The sequence below is a fragment of the Marmota monax genome, unplaced genomic scaffold (genome assembly GCF_021218885.2).
Source record: "Marmota monax isolate L192 unplaced genomic scaffold, Marmota_monax_Labrador192_F-V1.1 WCK01_AAM20220418_F8-fsc00052, whole genome shotgun sequence".
In the NCBI taxonomy this organism is placed as follows: Eukaryota; Metazoa; Chordata; class Mammalia; order Rodentia; family Sciuridae; genus Marmota; species Marmota monax.
The window spans coordinates 6,312,994-6,340,737 of record NW_026693473.1 but is presented as its reverse complement, the minus strand read 5'-3'; the positions used below and the strand labels follow the sequence as shown (position 1 = coordinate 6,340,737).

The 27,744-nt window shown below is 34.3% G+C and overlaps 1 protein-coding gene across 7 annotated transcripts in view; it reads left to right on the top strand.

The window, feature by feature from the left end:
• Znf148 (zinc finger protein 148) overlaps window positions 1-27,744 on the top strand; it is a 145,105-nt gene that overhangs the window by 17,572 nt on the left and 99,789 nt on the right. For 5 of the 7 annotated variants that reach the window (XM_058583529.1, XM_046457897.2, XM_058583528.1 and 2 more), the window contains exon 2: window positions 26,594-26,675. The gene's annotated coding sequence lies outside the window, so the exon portion shown is untranslated. The remainder of the gene's footprint in view (window positions 1-26,593; window positions 26,676-27,744) is intronic. The other 2 variants (XM_046457898.2, XM_046457896.2) reach the window with 1 other exon arrangement.

The window sequence follows — 27,744 nt, the reverse complement described above, 5'->3', positions numbered from 1 at the left end:
CATCCCATGGTGTTTGTGACAGCCTCTACAGAAAAGAAATAATTCTGTGTAAAACGTCGTAGTGCCTTTGTTGAGAAACCCTGATCTAAAATATTGAGAATAACATTCTTCCAAATGATTTAAACCTATGAGAGTTATATAATTGATGTCTATATCGTATGTATTATAAATCTTTTCCTAAAATTGTGGTTAGAATGATCATGGGTCAGAAGTTCTAATGTATATTAGAACATTAGAGCACAGGATTTTGGAGTGGAAAGTATAACTCCTTTGGCTTATAGATGAGGAAACAATTTCATTTTTAAAAAAAAAAATTATTTTTTATTTTTTTGTTCTTAGTTTTTTAAAATTTTTTTTTGTTTTTTGAGGAAACAATTTCAGAAAGATTGTGACTTGCTCAGATAATGAGAACTCAAGTCTTGTTATTTCAATTATTGTGTAGTTTTAATTATTTAATTAAAGTTAATTGTAGTCTTATTACTGAGGGAAAGGTCATTGTATCATTTGTGCTTGATATACCATTAAGTTTAATCAAATTAAAAATTTTAAGTAATTGCACTGAGAAGTATTTTTTTCTCTTTTTGGTACAGGGGATTGAACCAAGGGGTGCTTAAATATTGAGCTATGTCCCTAGTCCTTTTTACTTTTAAATGTGGGGCAGGTTCTCGCTATGTTGCTGAAGGTCTGGTCAAATTGCTGAAGCTGGCCTAGAACTTGGGATTCTTCTGCCTCAGCCTCCCTGGCTGCTGGAATTGCAGGCATGCACCATTATGCCTGGCTCTTTTTAGTGAATTATTCAGATTCACATATATTTGTTGAATTCTTCAGCGTGGGATTAGTAGGCACTGTAAAGATTTTAGTATTTCTTTTTTATTTGCAATACTGGGGATTGAACCTAAGGGTCTTGGCACATGCTAGACAATTGCTCTGCCGCTGAGCCGTATCTCCAGCCCCTATTTATTTATTTAGGTGCTGGGGATTGAACCTAGGCACACTTTATCACTGAACTACATCCATATCCTTTCTTTATTTTCTTATTTTTGAGACAGGGTCTGACTGAGTTGCTTAGCATCTTGCTAAGTTGCTGAGGCTGGCCTCGAACTTCCGATCCTCCTGCCTCAGCCTTTCAAGTTGCTGGGATTACAGACGTGCACTGACACACCTGGGTCTAGCCCCCTTTCTAAATTTTAGTTTGAGACAGGGTCTAAGTTGCACAGAATGGCCTCCAATTTGCAACCCTCCTGCCTTAGCCTCTCTGCTTTCTAAGAAAATGTTAGAAAAATTTAAAAAGACCCCAGAGAATTTTGAGATAAAACAGTTTAAAGTTAATTAGAATAACTTAGGCAAAATTTTTGTCGTCGTTGAAAATGATCTTGCTATGTTGCAACTCATGGGCTCAAGTGATCCTCCCACCTCAGCATCCCAAGTAGCCAAGATTATAGGAGTGTATGTACACTCCAGTTTAAGTAAAATTTCTAATGCAAAACCAACTGGAATTATTAAAACATGTTAGGGTATCTTGAACATATACATTTGTTCTGTTGTGTGAGGATTACTGTAATGGTGAATTATTGTACCGATTAAATCTTTCTAATATGGTCCCTTTGGTTAATTTTAGAAAAAGGTTTTGGAGCCTTTATGTGAAATATAATTGGATAAAATAGTACTGATATTTAGATGAAATATTTTCAAATTACCAAAGAAATGTATTGTCAGAGAAAGAAGATCTATGGGGTTCTTTACATATTTAAAACATTTTTTCTGTAGTGCTGCCTTTTTAAAAAATAAGTAAAACAAAGGCAAAAACAATATTATTTGTATTCCTTCTATATTTTCTTATTTTTGTGACAGGATCTGACAGGGCAAACATTTCTTTAAAAGTTATTTAAGGGGCCGGGGCTGTAGCTCAGTGGTAGAGTGTTTGCCTCACAGGTGTGAGGCCCTAGGTTCGATCCTCAGCACCACATAAAAATAAATAAATAATAAATAATGATATTTAAAAAAAAAGTTATTTAAGAAGCTGGGCACAGTGGCACATGCCTTTAATCCCAGTTGCTCAGGAAGCTGAGGCAGGAAGATCACAAGTTCAAAGCCAGCCTCAGTAAAAGTGAGGGGCTAAGAAACTCAGTGAGACCCTGTCTCTAAATAAAATACAAAATAGGGATGGGGATGTGGCTCAGTGATTGAAGTGCCCCTGGGTTCAATCCTCAGTAACCCCCCCAAAAAAAGTATATAAGAAATTTATAGAATTAAAATGCATGTTGGCAAAATAAAAATGAAACCAAGAATTAATATTCTGATGTGTGTGTATGACTTTTTTTATATTAATCTTTCATTATAGAAAAATTTAAATATAGGAAAAAGAGAATTGGCCTAGTTTCAATAGTTAGTAATTCTTGGCCAGTTTTGTTTCATTTATACTTTTCTATTTTATCCCCTCTCATCCCTCTCCTTCCTGTTTCTTGGCACCCTGTTCTGTTTTGTTTTTAATTTTTTTTTAATTGTAGATGGACATGATACCAACTATCTATCTATTTATTTATTACACCACATTCTCAAAAAGAATTCTTTATGTAGTCTGTATATAATCTTTGTTAGATATATAATTTTCAAACATTTTCTCTAAGTCTACAGATTATTTATATCTTAATAAAGTCTTTTGGCATGGAAACATTTTTAATTTTGTTGGAAGTCTGGTTTCTTTTCTTCTATGGGGCATGGTTTTGTTGCCAAGTCCAGCAACACTTTGCTTAATGTTCTAAAAGATTTCCTCTGTGTTGTCTTGTACAAATTCTATAGTTTTATGTTTTGCATTTAAATCATGATTCATTTTGAATTAATTTTTGAATATGATTGTGAGGTTTAGTACAAAAGTTTTTATTTTTTATAGTTGTAGATGGACAGCATGCCTTTATTTTATTTGGTTATTTTTTGGTGATGCTGAGGATCAAACCCAGGGCCTCACATGTGCTAGGCAAGCGCTTTAGTACTCAGCCCCAGCCCCAGCCCCAAAAGCCTTTTTTTTTTTTTTTTTTTTTGGCTTGTAGATATCCAGTTGCTCCAGCACTATTTGTTAAAAAAAAAAAAAAACAAAAAAACCCCCCTATCTTTCCTCCATTGAATTGTTTTTTACCTTTTGTCAAAAATCAACGAAACACATTTGTGTTGGATTATTTTTGAATTCTCAGCTCTGTTCTATTGATCTGTCTTGTCTTTCAATCAGGACCATACTTTCTTGACTGTGATGGCTGGTTAGTAATTCTTATTGGGTAGAGCATTCCTCCTACTCATTCTGACTTCTCTGCTTCCTTTGCCTTTTCATATGAATTTTAGAATAATCTTGATTATATTTGTAAAAATATCTTGCTGTAAGTGTATAGGAATTGAATAAGCTTGTAGTTTCATTTGGAATGAATTGTTATAGAGACTTTCAATCAGTGATCACTAGATATTTTTCCATTTACTTAAGATCTTCTATATTATATGGAAACAAATTCCAAACAAGTTCCAGTTTCAGAATTGAATAAACGTAAAGAACATCGAGCTGATGTCCCCTGCAGAATTTGGAGGACTGTTTTGATTAGTTGTTGGTGGGGACAAATCTCCACTTACTTCTTGGTGACCAGAAGTCACAGAATCTTCTGTGTTGATTGTTGTGGTGTGAGAATAGAGTAGAAAAACTTTCCTTCAGGGCTGGGGATGTGGCTCAAGCGGTAGCACGCTCGCATGGCATGCGTGCGGCCCAGGTTCGATCCTCAGCACCACATACAAACAAAGATGTTGTGTCCGCCAAAAACTAAAAAATAAATATTAAAAATTCTCTCTCTCTCTTTAAAAAAAAAACAAAAAACAAAAAACTTTCCTACAGACAGTTTTGATTTGCATGTCTCTGATGCCTAATGATGTTGAGTATCTTTTCATGTGTTTGGCTACTTGTCTTTGAGAAATATCTGTTCAGATCCTTTACCCATTTTAAAATTAGGTTGTCTTTTAATTGCTGGGTTGTTAAAGACTTCCTTTTATATTCTGGATATTAGGCTTTTATCAGATGTATGATTTGCAAATAATTCTCAGTAGTGTTTTTGAAACTCAATAGTTTAAAAGATGTTTTGTTGTTATAAAAATACATGAGATGATTTACCCTCTTAAACTTAGGTGTACAGTATGGTATTTGCTATAAAAGCACAGTGTTGTAGAACAGCTCCCTTTAGAAACTTTTCATTTTGTATTACTGAAATTTTATATGCAATGGAACAACAAATGCTTATTTTTACCTCTCTTATCCCCTGGCAACCACTATTCTACTTTATGTTTCTGAGTGACTACTTTAGATAACCAGATAACCCATATAAGTATAATCATGATGTATTTGCTTTTTTGTGACCAGTTTATTTCATTAGCATAATGTTCTCAATTCATTCATGTTGAATTTCCCTTTTAAGGTGGAATAATATTTCATTTGTATATTTGTGTATACAGGACATATATTTACATACTTATACACACACACACATACAGGAACACAGGAACCTTCATAAACTTTCTGTAATGGCTATACTATTTTTAATTTCCATCAGCAGTGCACAAATTTTCTCCACATGGTCACCAACTTTTTGTTTTTTACTTTTTTGATAATGGGCATCCTAACGTATGTGAGGTTCATTGTAGTGGTTTTTGATTTGGATTTCCCTATTGATAAGGGATGTTGAGCATTTTTCATGTCCCTGTTAGCTATTTGTTGTTTTTGGAAAACGTCTATTCGGGTCCTTTCCCCCTTTTTCCCTCTAGGTGCTGTGGCCTGAACCAAAGGCTTCTGACATGCTAAGCACTTGCTTTACCACTGACCTATACCCCCAGCCTTTCCTTTTTTAAATAAGGTTACAGTTTTGTTTGTTTTCTTCTTTGTTGCTATTGAGTTCTTGTATATTTTGGGTATTAGCCTCTTCTAAGATGTATTTACACGTTTTCCAGTATTCTGTAGGTTAGTTTTTTAGTCTGTTGATAATTTTCTGTGCTCTCCAGAAGACTTTTAGTTTGATGTAGTTCCCACTAGTCTGTTTTTGCCTTTGTTGCCATATCCAAGAAATCATTCTGTTATGAAGCTTTTCTCATTATTATTTTCTAGATTTACAGTTGCAGCTTTTATATTTAAGGTGTGTGTGTGTGTGTGTGTGTGTGTGTGTGTGTGTGTTTGGGTCCTGCTTATTGAATCTAAGGTGTCACACATCCTAAGCATGTATTCTACTTAATTACCCCCTCAAGCTGCTGGGGTTTTGATATGAGTTCCATTGAATCTATAGATTAATGTGGTGAAGTATTTTCATTTTAACTATTGATGTTTCTGATCTATTAATGCCAGATGTCTATTTATCTTGGTCTTTGTTAATTTCCTTTAATGATGTTTTGGAGTTTTCAGTATACAAGTCTTGTGTCTATTTTGTAACTTTATTGCGAAGTACTTTTTTCTTTTTGGTGGTGTTATAAATGGCATTTTCTTAATTTCATTCTTGGATTGGTCATTGATAATGTATAGAAATATAATTGATGTATGTAAGCTAGGCATGAGGGTGTATACCCATAATACCAGCTATTTGGAGGTTGAAGAAGAAGAATGACAAGTTTGAGGCCATAACTTTTATTTCATTTTCTTGCCTAATTTACTTTGCTAAACCACTATGGTAGTGTTGACTGGATATAGCAGGAGCAGGCGTCTTTTTTTGTTTTTCTCATCTTAAGTGGAAACATTCAGTGTTTCACTTTTAAGTGTGATGTTAACTCTGGACTTTTCATAGATCTTTATCTGGTTGAGGAAAGTCCTCTCCCTAGTGTGTTTTGTTGTTGTTGTTGTTAATTGTTTAAGGCTGTTGGTTTTCATCAAATGTTTTTCTGCATCCACTGAGGTGATCTGACAAAAGTACAGGTTTTTGTCCTTTGTTCTATTGATATGGTAAATTACATTAATTGATTTTAAGATGTTAAACCAACCTGGCATTCCTACTTGGTCATGGTGCAAAATCTTTTATATATGTTGAGGATTTGGTTTGTTAGTATTTTGTTGAGGATTTTTGCATCAATATTTTCTTCTGAAGTCTTTGTCTTGTTTTGTATTAGCAATATCTCATGAAGGGAATTGGAAATGCTTCTTCCTTAATTTTTGGGAAGAGTTTGTGAAAATTTGGTATTGATCCTTCATTAAATGTTTAGGATAAGCCCTCCATAGTGGTGCCTGCCTGTAATCCCAGTGACTGAGGAGGCTGAGGCACAAGGATCACAAACTTCAGGCTACCCTGGGCAACTTAGTGAGATACTTTGTATAAATGAATGAATGAATGAATGAATGAATAGAAAGTGCTGTGGATGTAGCTCAGTGGTAGAGCACTCTTGGGTTCAATTGCTTATACTGCAAAAAAAAAAAGTTTGATAGAATAATTCAACAGTGAAGCCATCTTGTCTAAACCTTTCTTTTTTGGGGACTTATTAAATATAAAAACCCAGTTTTCTTGGTTATAGGGCTACTTATATTATCTCTTTCATTTTGGTTGAGCTTTGGTAGTGTGGCCTTGAGAACTGGGGATCAAATTTAAGAGTATAACAGTCATAGTATTCCCTTATTATCCTTTTAATGAATGCAGGCTCTATATGGATTTTTTTTTTAAAGAGAGAGAGAATTTTTTTTTAATATATATATATATATATATATATATTAGTTTTCGGTGGACACAACATCTTTATTTGTATGTGGTGCTGAGGATTGAACCTAGCGCCGCGCGCATGCCAGGCGAGCTTGCTATTGCTTGAGCCACATCCCCAGCCCTATATGGATAATTTCTTATTTCATTCCTTCTATTATTTGTGTGCTCTCCCTCCCCCACCCCATAGTTAGTTTTGTTAGAGGTTTATAAATTGTTGTTTCTTTTTTTTCCCTATTTTCCATTTTATTGATTTCTGCTCTATTATTTCCTTCTACTTGCTTTGGGTTCATTTTGGCTTTTTTGTAGTTTCTTGTGGTAGATAATTATGTTGTTGGTAATTATTTCTAATGTAAGCCTCTAGTGCTATAAGTTTCCTTTTAACTGCTGTGTTAGTTGCATCCCACACATTTTGACTCTTGTTTTTATTTTTGTCTTTATGTATGTATTTTAAATTTTTTATTTTGAGATTTCCTTGACCCATGGACTTTTTAGAAGTGTGTTGTTTTATTTCTGCTTAGAAGTCTTTCTGTTACTTATTTCTAGTTTTAGTTAAACTTGGTCTAAGAATACACTATTATTTCTGATTTCAACAATTTTTTGAGATTCATTATATGCTCCAGGACGTGGTCTGACTTGGGGAATGTTTCTATGGGAGTTTGGAAAAAATGTGCATTTTGCTTTGTCCAGTGAAGTATTGTGCATATGCCAATTTGACTTGATTGGTTGTGTTATCAAGGTAACCACACTCCTTAAAACATATGCGCGCGTGCGCACACCCCCCCCCCCCCCACACACCACGTACACTGTGGGCTGGGCATATAGCTCAGTGGTAGAGCATTTGCCTAGCATGTGAGAGGCACTGCATAAAAATAAATAAATAAATAAAATGAAGTTGTTGTGTTCATCTACAACTACAAATAAAACAAAAAATAATGTTATGTCTTTTTTATTCATCTTATGTGGCCAAACTTGAATTTCTCAGAAGCAACATATAATTGGGCCATTAAAAAAGAAAAAAAAAAAGTGGGCTGGGGATATAGCTCCTGTTGGTTGAGTGTTTGCCTCACGTGTAGGAGGTGCAGGGTTCAATCCTCAGCACCACAAAAACAAAACAAAGCAAAAAAGAACAAAAGAAAAACCTGGGGCTGGGGCTGTAGTTAAGTGGCAAGGCACTTGCTTAGCCCACATGGGGCACTGGGTTCCATCCTTAGCACCACATAAAAATAAGCAAATAAAAAATGTCTATCTACAACTACAAAAAAACCCTGTTAATCTATCTTGTGATTGATTTATTAAAACTATTTGCACATAAGGTAATTATTGATGTGTTAACATTTAAACTTGCCATTTTATTGTTTACTGTTATTATTTTTTTGTTTATTTCTGTAGTGTTTGTTACTATTTGCTTTGTTGGCTTCCTGTGGATTAATTGAATATTTCTTAGGATTTCATCTTGATTTATTTATAATTTTAAAAAAGGCTTTCTGTGAAATGATGTTCCTGGTGGTTGTTCTGGTTATTACAATATGCATATGTCTTATCGCAGTCTATTTGTGTCAGTATTTTACCAGTTTAACTGAAGTGTGAAAACCTCAATTTTTATTTTTTTTTATCTTTTACCTTCTTCAGTTTTAAATACAATTGTCAGTGTCAGGTGGTGTTATAAGTTTTGTTGGAATCATCAAATATTTACAAAACTAATGAAATTGAAAAGATAATCTTTTCTGTTCAGAAAAATTTCTTCAGCCAATCTTTGTGGGTAAGTCTTTTAGCAATATATTCTTTTTAGGTTTTCATCTTTTGAGAATTTTTTTTGTTTCACCCTTATTCCTGATGTGTACATTAACTGGGTATAGAATTCCTGGTTGACAGTTATTACCACTCCCTGCCAACCTCCACTATGTGAAAAATTCTGCACCACTTTTATTTTTGGCCTTTCTGGTTTCAGTTGAGAAATCTTGCTGTCATTTGAATTGGTGTTCCATTATGGGTAAAGTATCATTTTTCTCTGGCTGCTTTCAAGGTTTTTTCTTTGTTTTTAGTTTTTGAACATTTAATTATGATATGTCAGTGTAGATCCTCCCTCCCTCCACCCCACGCTGGGGTTCAAAATCAGAACCTCAACACATGCTGCTGCTGAGCTATACGCCTGTTTCTTAGTGTGGATTATAAGTTTATCCTTTTTGGGATTTATTCACCTTTTTGATTTGCAAGTTAGTACTTGCTGAATTTGGAAAGATTTTAGCCATTATTTCTCCAAATACCATATCAGCTCTGCTCTCTTTCTGGGACTTGATAACATGGATTGTTATTTGTTATTGCCTGACAGTTTAAGACTTTTTGTTTTTTCCTGTTTTCACTGTTGTTTCGATTAAGTGAATTTTAATTTTCTGTTCTCAAGTTCAGTGTGTTCTCTTCTGTGTTATTTCTGTGTGTGTGTTGAGCCCATCTAGCAAGTTTTAAAAATCTGTTATTGTATTTTTTAATTCCTTTTTTTTTTATTAATGGCATCTTATATTTATTAAGTACTTATTATGTGCCAGGTACTGTGCTGGCACTTTATGGTTTTTTTTTTTTTTTGGTTGGTCAAAACATTACAAAGTTCATGACATATCATCTTTCATACATTTGACTCAAGTGGGTTATGAACTCCCATTTTTACCCCAAATACAAATTGCAGAATCACATTGGTTACACATTCACATTTTTAGAAAATGGCATATTAGTGACTGGTGTATTCTGCTACCTTTCCTATCCCCTGCTATCCCCCCTCCCCTCCCCTCCCATCTTCCCTCTCTACCTCATCTGCTATTTTCTTTTGCTTCTTTTCTTTCTTGGCTGAGATTTTCCATTTTTTTTTTTTTTTACTTGTTTCAGAAGAATGTTTAATTGACCACTGAAACATTTTTATGATGACTGCTTTAAAATCTGTATCAGCTGATATCTGATTCATATCCCATTCATCTCTATTGCCCTTAGTTGTTTTTTCTTACATCGTAATTTTCTTGAGTGTTTTTGTTTATTATGTTAGGAAGCTCTGGGTCCTATTTAATTTTTTAAATTAATAATTATTATTATTATTTAACTTTAGCAGGCAGTTACTCTCTTTGGTTCAGCATCCAGGTCTTGGCTCACTTTTGAGGTCTGTGGTTTCAGTGGTGGTGCACTTACTTTTTAGACTTTGTAGTCTGCTCAATTTGTCTGATTTGTTGGGATCCAGATGTTCCCTTCTGGTGCTGCCTGAGGAACAGGAGGAGGTTTCCTCTGCTGGGTTTTTGGTTGTGTTCAGGTAGAAGAGGATTTTGGTGGGATCCCCACCTGTTTATTCCCCACTTCTCTTCTCTCCTTCCCCGATGTCTTTGGTTAAGGGAGAAGAGTCTTGATTTAAATTGAGCCACTTGCTATGACTGAGTCCCTTGGTTTTGCCTACTTGCTTCTGTATCTGTAGACAGAAAATAGGCATCTCAAGCCAAGTAGGGAAGGAGAGTACTTCCTGTTGCCTGTTTTTGCTGGGCTTCCAGTTCATCTCCCTTACCTGATGTTGTCAGAGAGATCCCTGTTGGATTTGGGGAAGGAATGTGACTTTCTTGTCTGCTTTCTGAGCTAGGTTGGTGAATAGGGAATGCCATGTCTGGGTTGCCTTCTGTTGGGTGTAGGGACAGATGTTGAGAGCCACAGCCAAAGGGGCCCCAGCAAACTTCCAGCTGCCAGCAAACTTCCAGCTGCTGGCTGATGATTGGCTCACAGCGGCCCCAGCAACATCTAGCTGATTGGCTCCTCTGCGGTGATGCTCATTGGACTGTTTCCCTGCCCTTTCAGACCACGGAGCTGCTCATTGGGGGACTTTTTTGGCTCCGCCCACGTGACCCAGCCAATCGGCCTCAAGAGCAGGAGGATTGTGGGAGGTGGAGAGAAGCTGGTTGGGGAGAGAGAGGCTTGTGGGAAGCCGGTGGTGGCAGTTGAGGCTCTGAGGGTTTTTCCTGAGAGGCTGTTTTGTTTGGCGTGTGTGGTTCTAAAAATAAAGTTAGTTTCTTTTGACAAGTGGCTCCTGATTGTGCCCAGCCAGACTGCGGCAGACATACAATATTCTTCTGTTTTTTTTTTTGTTTCTTCAGTCCTGGGGTCCCAGTTTGGTTTACTGCTTTAATGTCTTTCAGAGGTTTTCTTTGGTTATTTCTTGTTTTATTTCTGTGGTTGGTTTATAGCTGTGCTTCATGAGGGGGGTCAGAGAACAGTAAGTCTTAGGCCATTTTATCTGTGCTGCAACTTCAAGTTCATTAATATTTGTGAACCTCATCAATTTCATGCAATGGGTTGTTTCAGCATTGAAAATACCGGTACAGTCATACATTTACTGTATAGTAATGCCTCGAGTCACTGAGGGACCACATAGATGATAGTGGTCTCCTAAGATTATATCAGTTAATAACATTGTAGCTATCTTAGTTTGTGTAAGTATATTGTTTGCATAAAAATGAAATCACCTAATGTATTTCTCAGAATGTTTCCCTGTCATTAAGTGGGGCATGACTGTATATTTGCTTTGTGATCTTTTAAGCATTATGTAAATGGGTGCTTCAGTTATAAGCTACAGTTTTTGATGATGCCTTCTAGGAAGTTTTTTGAGGTCAGTCATATCCAGTTCAAGAGGGTGCTAAGAAATAGATACATATTTTATTATGCATCTATTTCATAAACGGTTTTGAATTCAGCACTCAAAGATATTTTTAAGAGATTACTTTTATTTATGATGTTTATTTCAGTAATATGTAAAAGTATTTTAATACCATTAAGCATTTTCAAAACAAGTTTGAAAGTCTTAACAGCATGCAATCAATGTTACTAATTCATAGATTGAAAAACAGGAAATGTCCTGCTTCTATATTCCCTGGTTTTCTAAATGAGAATGAAAATTGGCCCCCAAAAAGAAAATGTTCGTTTTATATTAGTAGAAACTAGTGTTTCTAAGTGATGAATTAACTTGATAAATCATCCTTCACCATTAAAAAGAGACATAACTCACCAATAAATATTTGTCACTAGTTATTCAGACTTAATACACTTACTGGAATTTTGGACAAATCATTGGGTTCCTTTTCAGTTATTTCTTGAGGTTTTCTCTGGTTGACTCTTATGACAGTTCTCAATTTCCTAATTAGATTAAAAATGATTTCATTAGGTTAGGACTGTGCCATTTCTTTTATATGTGGACACATTTCTATCTTGTGATTGGTGCCTAGCATAATTCCTGGCATGTTTTCTAGACAAGAGTTGATAATGATGATTAACTTTGGCATTGAATAAAATGAAAATTGTGAAAAGATGAATTGGAAATAGAATATGACATTTTGGGGCTCATATAAGATTTAAAATAAGCATATTTAACTGTATTATATATTAAAATTAATAATTTCATTTTCTTTTGACTTTCAATAGTATTTTTAAAGTATATTTTTAGTCATAAATGAACATAATACTTTTATTTATTTGTATGTAGTGCTGAGGATTGAGCCCAGTGCCTTACACATTAGGCAAGTGCTGTACTACTGAGCCACCACCCCAGGCCTGACTTTCAATAGTATTATCTATCTATCTATCTATCTATTTATTTTATAGCAGAATGCATTTTTTAAAAAATATTTTTTAGTTGTAGATGGACATAATATCTTTATTTTTATGTGGTGCTGAGAATTGAACCCAGTGCCTCATACTTATTAGGCAAGCGCTCTACCACTGAGCCACAATCCCAGTCCCACAGAATGCATTTTGACATATTGTACACAAATGGAGCACAACTTGTCATTCTCTGGCTATACATGGTGCAGAGTCACTCCAATAGTGTTATCATACATATACATAGGGTAATAATGTCTGTCTCATTCTGCTGTCCTTCCCATCCCCACAGTCCCACCCCTTCCCTCACTTTCCTCTACACAAACCAAAGTTCCTTTATTCTTTCCCATCTCCCCCAAACATGGATCAGCAACCACTCATCAGAGAAAACATTCGGCTTTTGGGTTTTGGGATTGGCTTATTTCTCTTAGCATGATATTCTCTAGTTCCATCCATTTACCTGCAAATGCGATAGTTTTCATTATTCTTTAGGGCTGAGCCATATTCCATTGTATATATGTACCACATTATCTATTCATCTGTTGAAGGGCATCTAGGGCATCTAGTTTAGCTGTTGTGAATTGAGCTTCTATAAACATTGATGTGGCTGTGTCACTGTAGTATGCTGATTTTAAGTCCTTTGGGTATAAACTGAGGAGTGAAAAAGCTGTGTCAAAGGAGTGGAACCATTCCAAGTTTTCTGAAGTATCTCTACACTGCTTTCCATAGTGGTTGCACCAACTTGCAGCAATGTATGAGTGTGCCTTTTCCCGCACATCACATCCTTGGCAGCCCTTATTATTGCTTATGTTCTTGGTAATTGCCATTTTGACTGGAGTGAGGTGAAATCTTAAGAGTAGTTTTGATTTGCATTTCTCTAATTGCGAGAGATGATGGACCTTTTTTCATATGTTTGTTGATCGGGATTATTATTTCTTCTGTGAAGTGTCTGTTTAGTTCCTTAGCCCATTTATTGATTGGGTTATTTGTTTTTTGGTGTTAAGTTTTTTGAGTTCTTTATATATCCTGGACGATTAGTGCTCTGAAGTGTGTGTGGTAAAGATGTTCTCCCTTCTGTAGGTTCTTTCATGATGTTATTGTTGCCTTTGCTGAGAATCAACTTATTAGTTTGAATCCTTTTAGTTTATGGTTTTTTTTTTAGAACAACCCAGCAAAATAAAATTCCGGTTTGTTGGACAACATTGTTTCACACATACATCAAACAGGCCAAAAAAAATAAACAGCAACTTCATAGACAAAAAAAGGAAAAAGAAAAAAAAAACCTTTTTATCTTTGGCCTAGTTTATTGATTCTTGATTTTACTTCTTGCGCTTTAGGAGTCTTGTTCAGGAAGACAGGTCCTAAGCCAACATGATGAAGATTTGGTGCTACTTTTTCTTCTATTAGACGCAAGGTCATTGTTCTAGTGTGTGACTGAGTCTTTGATCCGCTTTGAGTTGATTTTTGTGCAGGGTAAGATATAGAGGTTTAATGTCATTTTGCTACATACGGTTTCAAGTTTTCCCAGCATCACTTGATGAATAGACTATCTTTTCTCAATGTATATTTTTGGTGCCTTTGTCCAGTATGAGATGATTGTATTTATGTGGGTTTGTCTCTGTGTCTTCTATTTTGTACCGTTGGTCTACATGTCTATTTTAGTACCAATACCATGCCGTTTTTGTTACTATTGCTCTATAGTGTAGTTTAAGGTCTGGTATTGTGATGCCTCCTGCTTTACTGTTCTTGCTGAGGATTGCTTTGGCTATTATGAGTCGCTTATTTTTCCAAATGAATTTTATGATTGCTTTTCTAGTTTTATGAAGAATGTCATGGAATTTTAATAGAAATTGTATTAAATCTGTATAACAGTTTTGGTAGTATGGCCATTTTGACTATTCTGCCTATCCAAGAGCATGGGAGATCTTTTCATCTTCTAAGATCTTCTTCATTTTCTTTCTTCAGTGTTCTGTAGTTTTCATTGTAGAGTTTTTTCACCTTTTTTGTTAGATTGCCTAAGATTTTTTTTTTTTTTGAGGCTATTGTGAATCCTGTGGTTTTCTTAATTTCTCTTGCATTGGATTCATTCCTTATGTATAGAAATGCATTTATTTATGGGTATTGATTTTGTATCCTGCTACTTTGCTGAAATCATTTATTAGTTTTAGAAGTTTTCTGGTGGAATTTTTTGGATCTTCTAAATATGGAATCATGTCATCAGCAAATACTGATAGTTTCTTTTCCTGTGTATATCCCTTTAATTTCTTTTGTCTCTCTGATTGTTCTAGCTGGAGTTTGAAAGTCTGTGTTGAATAGAAGTGGTAAAACAGAGTATCCCTGTCTTTTTCCAATTTTTAGAGGGAAAGCTTTCAGTTTTTCTCCATTTAGAATGATGCTGGTCTTGGGCTTAACATGGATAGCTTTTGCAGTGCTGAGATATGTTTCTACTATCCCTGGTTTTTCTAGTGTTTTGAACATGAAGAGGTGCTATGTTTTGTCAAATGCTTTCTCAGCATCTATTTTTAAAAAAATATTTGTTTTTTAGTTGTAATTGGACCCAATACCTTTATTTTATTTATTTTTATGTGGTGCTGAGGATCGAACCCAGGGTCTTGCACGTGCTAGGCAAGCACTCTACCACTGAGCCACAATCCCAGCCCCTCTCAGCATCTATTGAGATAATCATATGATTCTTTTCTTTAAGTCTATTGATGTGATATATTACATTTATTGATTTCCATATGTTGAACCATCCTTCGCTGGGATGAATCCCACTTGATCATGGCTCACTATCTTTTAAATATGTTTTTGTATGCTATTTGCCAGAATTTTATTGGGAATTTTTGTGTCTATGTTCATCAGGGATATTGGTCTGAAATTTTCTTTCCATGATGTATCTTTGTCTGGTTTTGATATTAGAGTGATATTAGCTTCATAGAACAAGTTTGCAAGGGTCTCCTCCTTTTCTGTTTCATAGAATAATTTGAGAAGTATTAGTATTAATTCTTCTCCGAAGGTCTTGTAAAACTCAGCTGTGGATCTGCTTGGTTCAGATTTCTTGGTTGGTAGTCTTTTGATGGCTTTTTCTATTTCTTGCTTGAAATCGATCTGTTTAAATTGTATATGTCCTCCTGATTCAGTTTGGGCAGATCATATGCCTCTAGAAATTTGTTGGTGTCTTTGGGCTTTTCTATTTTACTGGAGTATAAGTTTTAAAAATAGTTTCCAATTATCTTCTGTATTTCAATTGTGTCTCTCGTGGTATTTCCTTTTTCATCATGAATTTTAGTAATTTGAGTTTTCTCTTTTTCTTTTTCATTAGGGTGGCTAAGGCTTTATCAATTTTATTTTCTCAAAGAACCAGCTTTTTGTTAATCTTTTCAATTTTTTCTTTTGTTTTAATTTCATTGAATTCAGTCCTGATTGTAATTATTTCCTGTCTTCTACCACTTTTGATTTTTTTTTTTAATCCAGGGCTTTGAGATGTAATGTCAGGTCGTTTATTTATTGACTTTTTATTCTTTTAATGAATGAGCTCAATGTAACACCGAACTTTCCTCTTAGCACTGCCTTCAGAGATTTTGATATGTTGTATTGGAGGTCTCATATACTTCTAAGCATTTTTTTAATCTCCTTCCTGATGTCTTCTGTTATCCAGTCATTCAATAGCATATTGTTTTGTCTCCAGGTGTTGGAGTAGCTTCTATTTTTTATGTTGTCATTGATTTCTAATTTCATTCCATATGGTTTGATAGAATGCAAGGGTAGTATCTCTATTTTTTGTGTTTGCTAAGACTTGCTTTGTGGCATAATTTATGGTCTATTTTAGAGAAGGATCCATGTGTTGCTGAGAAAAAAGTGTATTTTCTTGTTGACGGATAAAATATTCTATATATGTCTATTAAGTCTAAATTATTATTGAGTTCTGTAGTTTGTTTGTTTAGTTTTTTTAAAAAAAAATTATAGTTGTTTATGGACAGCATGACTTTATTTTAATTTTTTTATGTGGTGCTGAGAATTGAATCCAGTGCCTCACACATGGTAGGCAAAGTGCTCTGCCACTGAGCTACAGCCCCAGCCCTCTTTGTTTAGTTTTTGTTTGGAAGATCTGGTAAGAGAGATGTGTTAAAGTCACCCAGTATTATTGTGTTGTGGTCTGTTTGATTCTTGAAATTGAATAGGGTTTGTTTGATACACGTGGGATATTTTTATGTTTGATACCCATTGTTTAGGGCACAGATATTTATGATTGTTATGCCTTGTTGATGTATGATTCCCTTAAGCAGTGTGAAATGACCTTCTTTATCCCTTCTGACTAACTTTGATTTGAAATCCACTTTATCTGATATGAGGATAGAAATCCCTGCTTGTTTGTGTGGTCCATGTGAGTGATATGTTTTGTTTTCCATCCTTTTACCCTTCAGTCTATGGATATCTTTTCCTATGAGATGAGTCTCTTAGAAGTAGGGTGTTGTAGGGTCCTTTTTTTAAAAAAAAAAAAAATCCAGTCTATTAGTCCATGTCTTTTAATTGATGAGTTTAAGCTATTAACATACAGGGTTATTATTTAAATATGATTTGTATTCCCAGTCATTTTAGTTTTTATCTTGACTTGGTTTCTCCTTTGATTGGTTTTTCCTTTCGTGTAGTTTCTCTCTTTTCTGATTTTCATTGTCTTTCATTTCCTCCTCAAGTAATATTTTGCAAGGAACGTTCTGTAGTGCAGGCTTTCTCATTGTAAATTCTTTTAACTTTTGTTTATGAAAGGTTTTTATTTCATCATCTAATCTGGATTCGTGGTTGGCATTCATTTTCTTTCAGAGCTTGGTATATATTGTTCCAGGATCTCCTCTCTTTGAGGGTCTTGGTTGAGAAATTTGCTGAGATCCAAATTAGTTTTCTTATGTAATCTGAAACTTTTCTCTTGTGACTTTTAAAATTCTATCCTTATTCTGTATGCCAGGCATTTTCATTATAATGTTCCTTGGTGTGGATCTGTTGTCATTTTGTACATTTGATATCCTGTAAACCTCTTGTATTTGATTTTCCAATTCATTCTTCATCTTTGGAAATTTTCTGATATTATCTCATTGAAGAGATTATGCATTCCTTTGGTTTGTATCTCTGTGCCTTTCTCTACCCCCATAATTCTTAGATTTGGTTGTTTCATGTTGTCCCATAATTCTTAGAGGTTCTGTTCATGGTTTTTCAACATCTTCACTGTGTGGTAAACTTTGTTTTCAAGATTATATATTTTGTCTTTATTGCCTGAGGTTCTGTTTTCCAAGAGATCTAGTCTGTTAGTGATGCTTTCTATTGAATATTTTCTTTGGTTTATTATTTCCTTTATTTCAAGGATTTCTGTTTTTTTTTTTTTTTTTCTCATCAGAATCTCTCTCTCTTTCTTGAAGTAATCTTTGTTACCTGTATTTGTTCTTATCTCTTTGTTGGAGTGATCAATTGTTGCTTGGATTTGCTCTCTTATATCATTCTGTGCTTGAAGATCATTTTAATTATGTACCTTTTAAACATTTCATCTGCTGTTCTGTCAATGGATTCTATTATTGTGGCATCTTGGTTTGTTTTTCCTTTGTTTATTCATGATGTGCATGTGTCTTCCTCTCTAGCAGTGCGGATCTGAGGTATTATAATTTCTACCCTATAATCTTGTAGTATCCCTGCAGTTATCAATACAATACCTTGCCTTTCACGGGGAGATCAATATTTACAGCGCCCAGCGCAAACAATATACAGCCTTAAACTAACTCCTATTTAGACAATTACAGTTTTGTTTCAGTAAACAGAAATGATGTATTTGATTAGTATCTACAATAAATAGTAGGTTTGCATAAGGATCTACTGTTTCTAATGATGGACAAGGAGGGGTGGGGTGGGGTGTAGGATGTGGGGTTTATGAGGTAGGAGGTGAGAATAGAGACGTCATAGGAAGAGTGAAATAGAAATCAAGAGAAGTAGGCTAGCAGGAATACCTCTGGTGTAACCAGGCCTACAGGAACCTTGGTGATGGTCTTCCAGGTCCTGCCTGTTGTCTCTAGATGGAAGTGGGCTGGGAGAGCCACATGTTGGTAGATGGGGAGCTTCAGTGTGATCACTCTCATCCTCAATAGTAGTTTTAACATTTTTTGGTTCATAAAAAATCGACATTTTATTTTATTTCTGACTTCCAGAACATTGGTAAGAATAACATTATAAACAGATTTTTAACTTGGGAATGACCTTTACTATAGTATTAAGTTAGAGTAGACATTTATCAAGAAGCAGAGGATCTGGTTGAAGTCTTTGCCTTGCCATTTACATGTTGTGTAACCTTGGATATTTAACTTCTTGACTCTCGGCTTCATCATCCATAGAATGAATCAAACAATAAAACCACCCAGGTAGTTGTAGGGATCAAATAAAATAACCATGTGAAGGCACTTTATAAACTGTGAAGTGCTTTTTCAGAATATGTTTGTATCTTCTTTGAGAAGATCATTTGAATATTTGTGTGACCTTGATCATCATGTTAAAAAATGTTTTAAGATTATTATCTGCAAAATTACTGTTTATTCATTAAAACTTTGTGTAAAAATAAAACAACTTTTTCTTGAGTTTGGTGTCTTACTTGTCTTAAAAATTGACTTTAACTAATAAATTTGGGGGGAGGATTACATAGTTTGATAATGTAGTGTTCTCACTGCCATAGGGTTAGTTTTTAGGATCCCCTCCCCAAACAACAGGTGTTTTAGAATTAAGGATTCTATACTTGTAGAACTTCATAGTCTGTGTTTATAAAAAAGTTTACTATTGTTATTGCTAATATGATTGATAGGTGTTTTTGTTTATTTGTTTGACAGATGTTTACTGGTTAGTTGATTTGAAGAGGTCAGAGTGAGGTGAAAATTTTGTTTTTGGCTTTATTTTACTTTGGTCAACTATCTTTTAAGTGCTTGATTATCCCGTTAAGCATTTACTCTCTCAACTAACTGCAACGACTATATTAATTGATAAGTTTTTAATATTTTGAAACCAAGTCAGGCACAGGTGTTGTGCAGTCCCAGTTACTTGGTAGCCTGAGGTAGGAGGATCACTTGAGCTTAGGAGTTAAAGGCTTACCTGGACAACATAGTGAAGCATGTTAAGGTAGTAGTTTTACCCACTGAGCTATACTGAGCTTGATTTTTGGAGAATAATGGACATGGTTGTGCACACCTGTGATCCCAGTAAATTGGGAGGCTGATATAGGGGGAATCACAAGTTTGAGGTCAGCCTGGGCAATTTAGTGAGATCCTGTCTAAAAAGCAAAGGTGGTGGGTAGGGGAGTGGTTCAGTGGTAAAGGGCTTCTGGGTTTAGATCCCACCCTCACCCCCCCAAAATGGAGGAAGAATTGGTTGAGTAATTTCTGGGGTGATTGGTTTGAATTCATTCTTCCTCTGAAAGGATCTGGTCATGAAAAGTATACCATTATTCAGGTATTATTTTTAGCTCAAAATCTATTAAAGAGGGACTCTATTCCTTAGAGTCTTAATAACTTTAATTTTCAGAGCATTTAGTATAAATTAAAAGGACACATAGCTAGGGATGTAGCTCAGTGGGTAATAGTAGTGTCTTAACATGCTCCAGTTCCTGGTTCAATCTGTAGTATCCAAACAAAGAAAGAATGAGCATGTCTGATTATATCCTTTGTCACTCTATAGTGCTTCCGACTGTTTTCCTAGAAGTCTCTTGCATGCAATAAGCTTTTGCTTTTTATTTTTTTAAATATCGTTTAAAGCATCAAGTCATAGAAGTTAACATTAAAAAATATAACTTGATCAATGTTTAATGTATAAATGTGATCTAGTTACAAGATGCTAAAGGACTTTTAAGTATTTTGCTTTCAGATTCTATGCATTTATTTATTTTTTGTATGTATTTATTTTTGAGGCAGGGGTCTCACTATATTGTCCAGGTTGGCCTCAAGTGATCCTCCTGCCTCAGCCTACCAAGTAAATGGGACTACAGGTGCACTCCACCTGTGCCTGGCTTGGTTTCAGATTCTTATACCATGTGTGCAGTAAATTATTCTTTTGTTGCTTTGATTTCATTTATAGGACAACCTTTTTATTTGGCAGAGTTTATAGGAGCATAATGAAAAAATTTATAAGCACATTTTAATGAATCTTTTAGAAAGACAGCCTTAATTAATCAAGAATTGTCTTCTTTATCAGTGAATGGCTCTTCTGGAATCATGTTTGGGAGTAACATTGAGGAATATGATACAGTGAAATAATTACAAAACAGTTGAGGGTTGTGTGTGTTTATATGTTTGTGTGTTTCAGTACTGTGGATTCAACCAGAGCTCTGCCACTGAGCTACATCCCAGTCCTTTTTATTCCATTTAGAGATAGGTTCTTATCAAGTTGCACAGGCTGGCCTCCAAATTGTGATCCTCTTGCCTCTGCCTCCTAGGTAGTTGGTATTACAGGTGTATGCTAACAGTTGAGTTTTGATTAGATCCTTCTTTTATATTAATTTTATAGTAAAATGCAATTTTTGATAATAGATATGTTTACAGCTGGCTTACTAATTCCTGGAATTTAACTGTCTGCTCAACTACTGTTACAAATTGGTTCCAACATGCTAGCAGCATGGATTAAGCATATTCAAATATATAATTTGAATATGATATAAGAAGTATATTAGCTGACTTTTAATTACATTAATTTTTTATTTCATGTCTTAAATTAATGTTGAATTTTTTGTGGGAATTTCTTCTAGCATCTTTTGTTTGGATCTTGCTATGTGAATTCATAAGACCTTATCTTTTGCAATCTATTCTAGACAAGGAAGACAGATAAAAAGATATACTTTGATAATAGTTTATCATAAGAAGTTGTCTAATTTTCCTAGAATTAAACTCGAAGCATGTGAAATATTTGAGAAAACGTAAACTTACTGTCTATTGTAAAGTGCAGGCAGTATTTTGAGGCTTATCCAAAGAAAACTTCTGAAATTTGTTATTAGCATTCTTTTAAAATGGACACTGGAAATTAAGTTAGGTAGGACTAAACTATTTCATTGGTAAGAATGATTGTGTGCATTTGTTACAGTGTTTTATAGATTTTATATTGGACTCATCAGAAGGTTGGATCTCTTTATTGTTAAGACCTTTAAGCCTTTGAAGGGAAATGTTCATGGGCAATGTTGCCAAAACCCCACTAGATTTTAAGAGGAGGTTTTGCCCGATTCACGTGACCTTGTGTGTCTTTTCTACAGGCCTTGGTTTTGTTATCACTGATTTCATAATTAAGAGAAAATGTGTTGTGATTACATTTCTCAAACAATTCCAGCTTTATTTAATTCCTTAAGAGATCTGTACTATGTGCAAAAGCACTGTTTTAGGCACTTAGGATATATCAACGAATAAAACAGAAAAATTCCTTGAAGGAGTAGGGATTTGGTTATGAGGATCTGTGGGGGAATAGTGTTCAAGACAGAGGAACAGCCAGTGCAGTAGACTTTAAGGCCTACTGGAACATTCTAGCAAAAATAGGTCACTGTGGCTGGGGATTAAGGGGAAGACTCTAGAAGACGAGGTCTGAAAGTAAAGATGAGATAGTGATGGGGTGGGACTAGCACAACAGTGCATGTAGGGCCTTGTAGACCATTATAAAGACTTAGGCTCTACCACTTACTACTTGTGTATCTTTGATAAATTATATAACTTTTTGGTGTTCTTACCTGTAAAATATAAATAATAATAATAATACAGGTTGAGTATCCCTTATCTGAAATGCTTGTACCAGAAGTGTTTTGGATTTTTGAAATTGGAGAATATTTACATATGCATAATGAGGTATCTTGGGGATGAGACTGAAGTCTGAAAATGACATTCATTTATGTTTCGTATATACCTTATCTACATAGCCTAAAGGCAATTTTGTGCAATATTTTACATAATTTTGTGCATGAAATCAAATGTCATGATGTGTAATTTTCGACTTGTGGGCACAATATTGGTGCTCAAAAAGTTTTGGATTTTGGATTTTTAAATTAGAGATTGCCTCTGCCATTTTCATAAGTTTGATGTTTGGATTAAGTTAGTTAATACCAGCAAAGTTCTGTAACACTACTCAACAAAATCTAGAGTATATCCTCTTTGCTTTCTTATGTGTGGAGTCTACGTTAAAAGGTCAGTTTCTTTTGAAAAGGTAGCAAAGGGATAGTTGTTTTCTGCTTTGTCTTTTCTATGACAAATTATGTAAGCTTCCATTGTTGCACTTAGTGCATTTTATTATAAACAATTAACTATTAGGTGTATTGACCATCCTTGCTAAATTGTGAACTTTGGATGGATACTGCAGCATTTATACATGTGTGAGAAATCTTAAGGTATTGTAGATATAAATTGGGTGATCAAAATGTTAACTGAATTAATGATAAAAATGTTAGCCCAATTAATAAATCAGACCACCTTCTAGTGAGTATATTGCAAGTATGTTCCAGTCCATCACAAATTTTGGGGCTGGGATATAGCTTAGTGGTACAGCACTTGTGTAGCATGTGGGAAGCCCTGGGTTCCCACAGAAATAGAACAGAACAAAAAACAAAACACAACAACAACAAAAAAAACCCCAGAAATAAAACAGAAAAAAAAACTAATCTAAAGAATGTAGTAAGTGGTCCCTATAAAATATTTCATTTTCTGTCTGGCCATATTTTGAACTTGGTGTTGGTAGAGGATTACCTTAATTGTTAAATAGATATAAAAGTTTATACCATGTAAAAAGAAAAGTTTGTATTTGCATTATTGTATAAGAGGGTGTCATTGAGAGATTAAAAAAATACTATCCTGATAGAGTAAACATGATAAGTATATTTTTAGTCTTTATATTTGCACAAATGATTATATGCAGGTAGCATTTAGCTAGTGAAATATTAGAAGAATTGTGAAGAAGCAATATTCACTAATTTAAAGTGGGAGAGCAGGCAAGGAAAGGGGAAATTCTTGACTATGGGGACTATTGGGTGGTTGTCCAAGTAGCTTCATACCTTTGATACCTTAGGGTTTTAGTTTCCAGCTTAGTAGGTTCTCTTCTCAATCATGGTGGAGAGGAATGGGAGAGGAGAAAGCAGAATAGAGATTCAAAGGAGAAATTGGTAGTTGATACTAAATGAATAATACTTATGTGGTAATTGTGGGTTTCCATGGTAGAAGAAAGGTTGTCATGAGAAAGATATTTAAAAAATGTTTATAAATGCAGATTTTAAGCTTAAATTATTTTGTGTATGTGACATTTTCTTTCACTTCTTGCTTCACTATTTTATTTTTTCCTTCTCTTTTAAAGGATTTAGTTATATTCTTCGATGTTTGGCAGTCTTAATTTAGTGCTTTCAATAAGAAGGAATGCAAGAAGATGAGTATACTTTTTGTGAAAATGAGGATCATATTAATATTTCAAATTTATTTGTTAATTCTATAGATGTTACCATATTATATGATGAGATGAAATATTGTTTTGATTGGAGAATGGGGTATACCAAATCAATTAACGAAAAAAACTCATACAATTAAAATGTTTTAATTGATGAAGTTTTATTTCCTATGTGTAGGTTTTGCGTTGCTTTTCTTGTTAAACTCAGCAATTATAAAAATTGAATATAGTAACAAATATGAAATATATAGAGAATATATATTATTCTAATAGTAAATAGCAGTGTAGTGCACATAGTTTATTTTTACCTACTTTTAGTATAGTTTGAGATTCATGTTTTTTTGTTATTATTTTGGATCTATTGCTATAAAAGTTTTTTTTTTTTTTGGGTACTGGGGATTGAACCCTGGGGCACTTAACCACTGAGTTACATCCCCACCCCTTTTTATGTTTGTTTTTCATTTTTAGACAGGATCTCACAAAGTTGCTTAGGGCCTCACTATTTCTGAGGCTGGCTTTGAATATGTGACCCTCCTGCCTCAGCCTTAAGAGTTGCTGGGATTATAGATGTGCACCATGTGTCAGGCTAGGGATATGTTATTTACAAATAATTTTTTGTTTTTCCCTCCTTCCCTCCCTCCCTTCCCTTCTTTCTTTAACAGTAGAATGCATTTTGATATAATGTACACAAATAGAGCACAACTTGTCATTCTCTGGCTATACATGGTGCAGAGTCACTCCAATAGTGTTATCATACATATACATAGGGTAATAATGTCTGTCTCATTCTGCTGTCCTTCCCATCCCCACAGTCCCACCCCTTCCCTCACTTTCCTCTACACAAACCAAAGTTCCTTTATTCTTTCCCATCTCCCCCAAACATGGATCAGCAACCACTCATCAGAGAAAACATTCGGCTTTTGGGTTTTGGGATTGGCTTATTTCTCTTAGCATGATATTCTCTAGTTCCATCCATTTACCTGCAAATGCGATAGTTTTCATTATTCTTTAGGGCTGAGCCATATTCCATTGTATATATGTACCACATTATCTATTCATCTGTTGAAGGGCATCTAGGGCATCTAGTTTAGCTGTTGTGAATTGAGCTTCTATAAACATTGATGTGGCTGTGTCACTGTAGTATGCTGATTTTAAGTCCTTTGGGTATAAACTGAGGAGTGGGAAAGTTGTGTCATTCCAAGTTTTCTGAAGTATCTCTACACTGCTTTCCATAGTGGTTGCACCAACTTGCAGCAATGTATGAGTGTGCCTTTTCCCGCACATCACATCCTTGGCAGCCCTTATTATTGCTTATGTTCTTGGTAATTGCCATTTTGACTGGAGTGAGGTGAAATCTTAAGAGTAGTTTTGATTTGCATTTCTCTAATTGCGAGAGATGATGGACCTTTTTCCATATGCTTGTTGATCGGATTATTTCTTCTGTAAAGTGTCTGTTCAGTCCTTAGCCCATTTATTGATTGGGTTATTTGTTTTTTGGTGTTAAGTTTTTTGAGTTCTTTATATATCCTGGACGATTAGTGCTCTGAAGTGTGTGTGGTAAAGATGTTCTCCCATTCTGTATGTTCTCTCATGATGTTATTGTTGCCTTTGCTGAGAAACAGCTTTTTAGTTTGAATCTATACCATTTATCGATTGTTGATTTTACTTCTTGTGCTTTAGGAGTCTTACAAATAAATTTGAACTAGTTATAGTGTCATGTATGTGTAGCTCCAGCTGTTTATGAGGCTGAAGCATGAGGATTGCTTGAGTACAGGAGTTCTAAGTTAGCCCTTTAACATAGTGTGATGATCCTGTCTTAATAAAGAAACAAACAAATATAATTGAGATTAATGGTATGTGGTTTTTTTTTTTTTTTTTGTATGCTACAAAACTTTGAGGAAGTCAATTAAGAGCTTAGCTTATTTTAAAATAGACTTTTTTTTGGTAAAGTAGTTTAACAACTAAACTTCTGTCTGGCTAACAAGTAGAAATGCTAAGTTACAGAAAGACTGGTAGTCCCTTAATTAAAAATTATATAAACATAACTTTGAGTTAATAGATTATTTTCTAGAGATTTTAAATTTCTCTTGTTTTGCTTTTACATTTATGGCTTTTATTTTATATTATTTAATTTGTAAGATATATTTTTGAGCCCTAAAATTGTGTTAGAGCTGTTACATAAAATGCTTTATTGTTTCTGATAAAATGTTTCATCTGTCCTATTCTTTGTTTCTGATAATTTTGCTTTCAATTTTCATTACCTTTATTTCATATAGCTGGGAAAAAATACCCCAGTTTTATGTGAAGAAAACTTTGTGGTCCGGTATCAATGCAGTACCATCAAAGAGTATTAATTTTCTCTATTAGTCTCCACAAAAGGTTGATGACACCATTGCCATTTAAAAAACATCAGATCAACATAGCATTATGAATACCTTTTGCCTTAAAATTTTCAATGCTTATTAATTGTGTTACTTATGAAACTACATTCTTAATAAAGAACTGAGAGAAATGTTACTGTCTGATTGTATCAATAAAGTAATAGTATTTGAATAATGGAGAGTATCAGCAATGCTTTTAATGAAATACATTTTCTGCTTTTTCTGTTTAAAGATGATTCAGTTATCATCCCAACTTTAAAGAAATCTTACTGCTTAACTAGAAATTATGTTTGAAAAAGTCCAATTTTGTTTGAGTCATTTCTTTATGGTAGTTATTTAGCACTGATGAACCAAGCAGTATTAGTTGCTGCTAATTATGTTTAATCCAACAGTATCTACTATGGATTATGTTAGATTTTTCACATTTAGCTAAGACTATTTCCAATTCTGATTATTTGAGGGTTAACCTGTATTTTTGTACTTTTTTAGGATAGAGGGGAGCAATCAGCAGCTTGGAAATTCAGTCAAGTGATCTGGCGGGATGGGCATTTGCCTGACATATTTTATAGAGGTAATCAGCATTGTTTTACTCAGTCTTTAGTTTTTAGTTTATGTTCAGATACTCATGGCCTTGGACATGAATACACATGCTCAAAACTGTTGGGCAGTACTTTGCTTTTACTGGAGAATCCCTTTTCCTTTTATGCTCATTTATATGTAACACAAATGTTAAGTACAAATCACACAGTATCATTATTTGTACATGTGAATATCTGTATGCTGAAAATAATTGTTACTGTTTTTTTTAAATAAATAAATAAATAAATATATATATATATATATATATATATATATTTAGTTGTAGTTGGACACAATACCTTTGTTTTTATTTATTTATTTTTATGTGGTGCTGAGGATCGAACCCAGGGCCTTGCACGCGCTAGGTGAGTGCTCTCCTGCTGAGCCACAACCCCAGCCTGTTACTGTTATTATTGTTATTATTTTTGAAATATTTTTTAGTTGTTGATGGACCTTTATTTTTTATTTATTTATATGTGGTACTGAGGATCAAACCCAGTGCCTCACACATGCTAGGCAAGCTCTCTACCAGTGAGCCACAACTCCATCCCCATGTTACTGGTTTTGTAAGATGAAGTCATTATCTTTTTTTTTTCCAGTTAATTATATATTATATGCTTTTTTTTTTTTTTTTTAAAAACAGGCAGACAGATACCCTTTCCTTTCTTGTTGGCCTGTGTTGGTACATATAGTAAATTTGTGCTTTTATTTTTCAAACAACATTAAAGAAAATTAAATATTTAACTGTTTTCAAGATATTTACATATCTTTCAGAGATACATTCTCCTGTCATTTATTAATGATCATAAAAATTCTAAAAAGTGTTTATGAATTTGAAAATGTCTTTTGAGAATTCTTTTAATACTTGAGGATTGAAAATTTTAGTATTTTACTGGCCATATTTTAGGATTTCCTTCTCTTTTTCATATTTTTTGATAATTGTCATGTTTGTCACTTTTCATTCCTTTACCCAGGTTTATTATAAGATGAATGCACACTTAAGCATTTATATCATGTCATAAAAAAAGGTTCTTCCATTTTTTCATTCATTATTATTCATT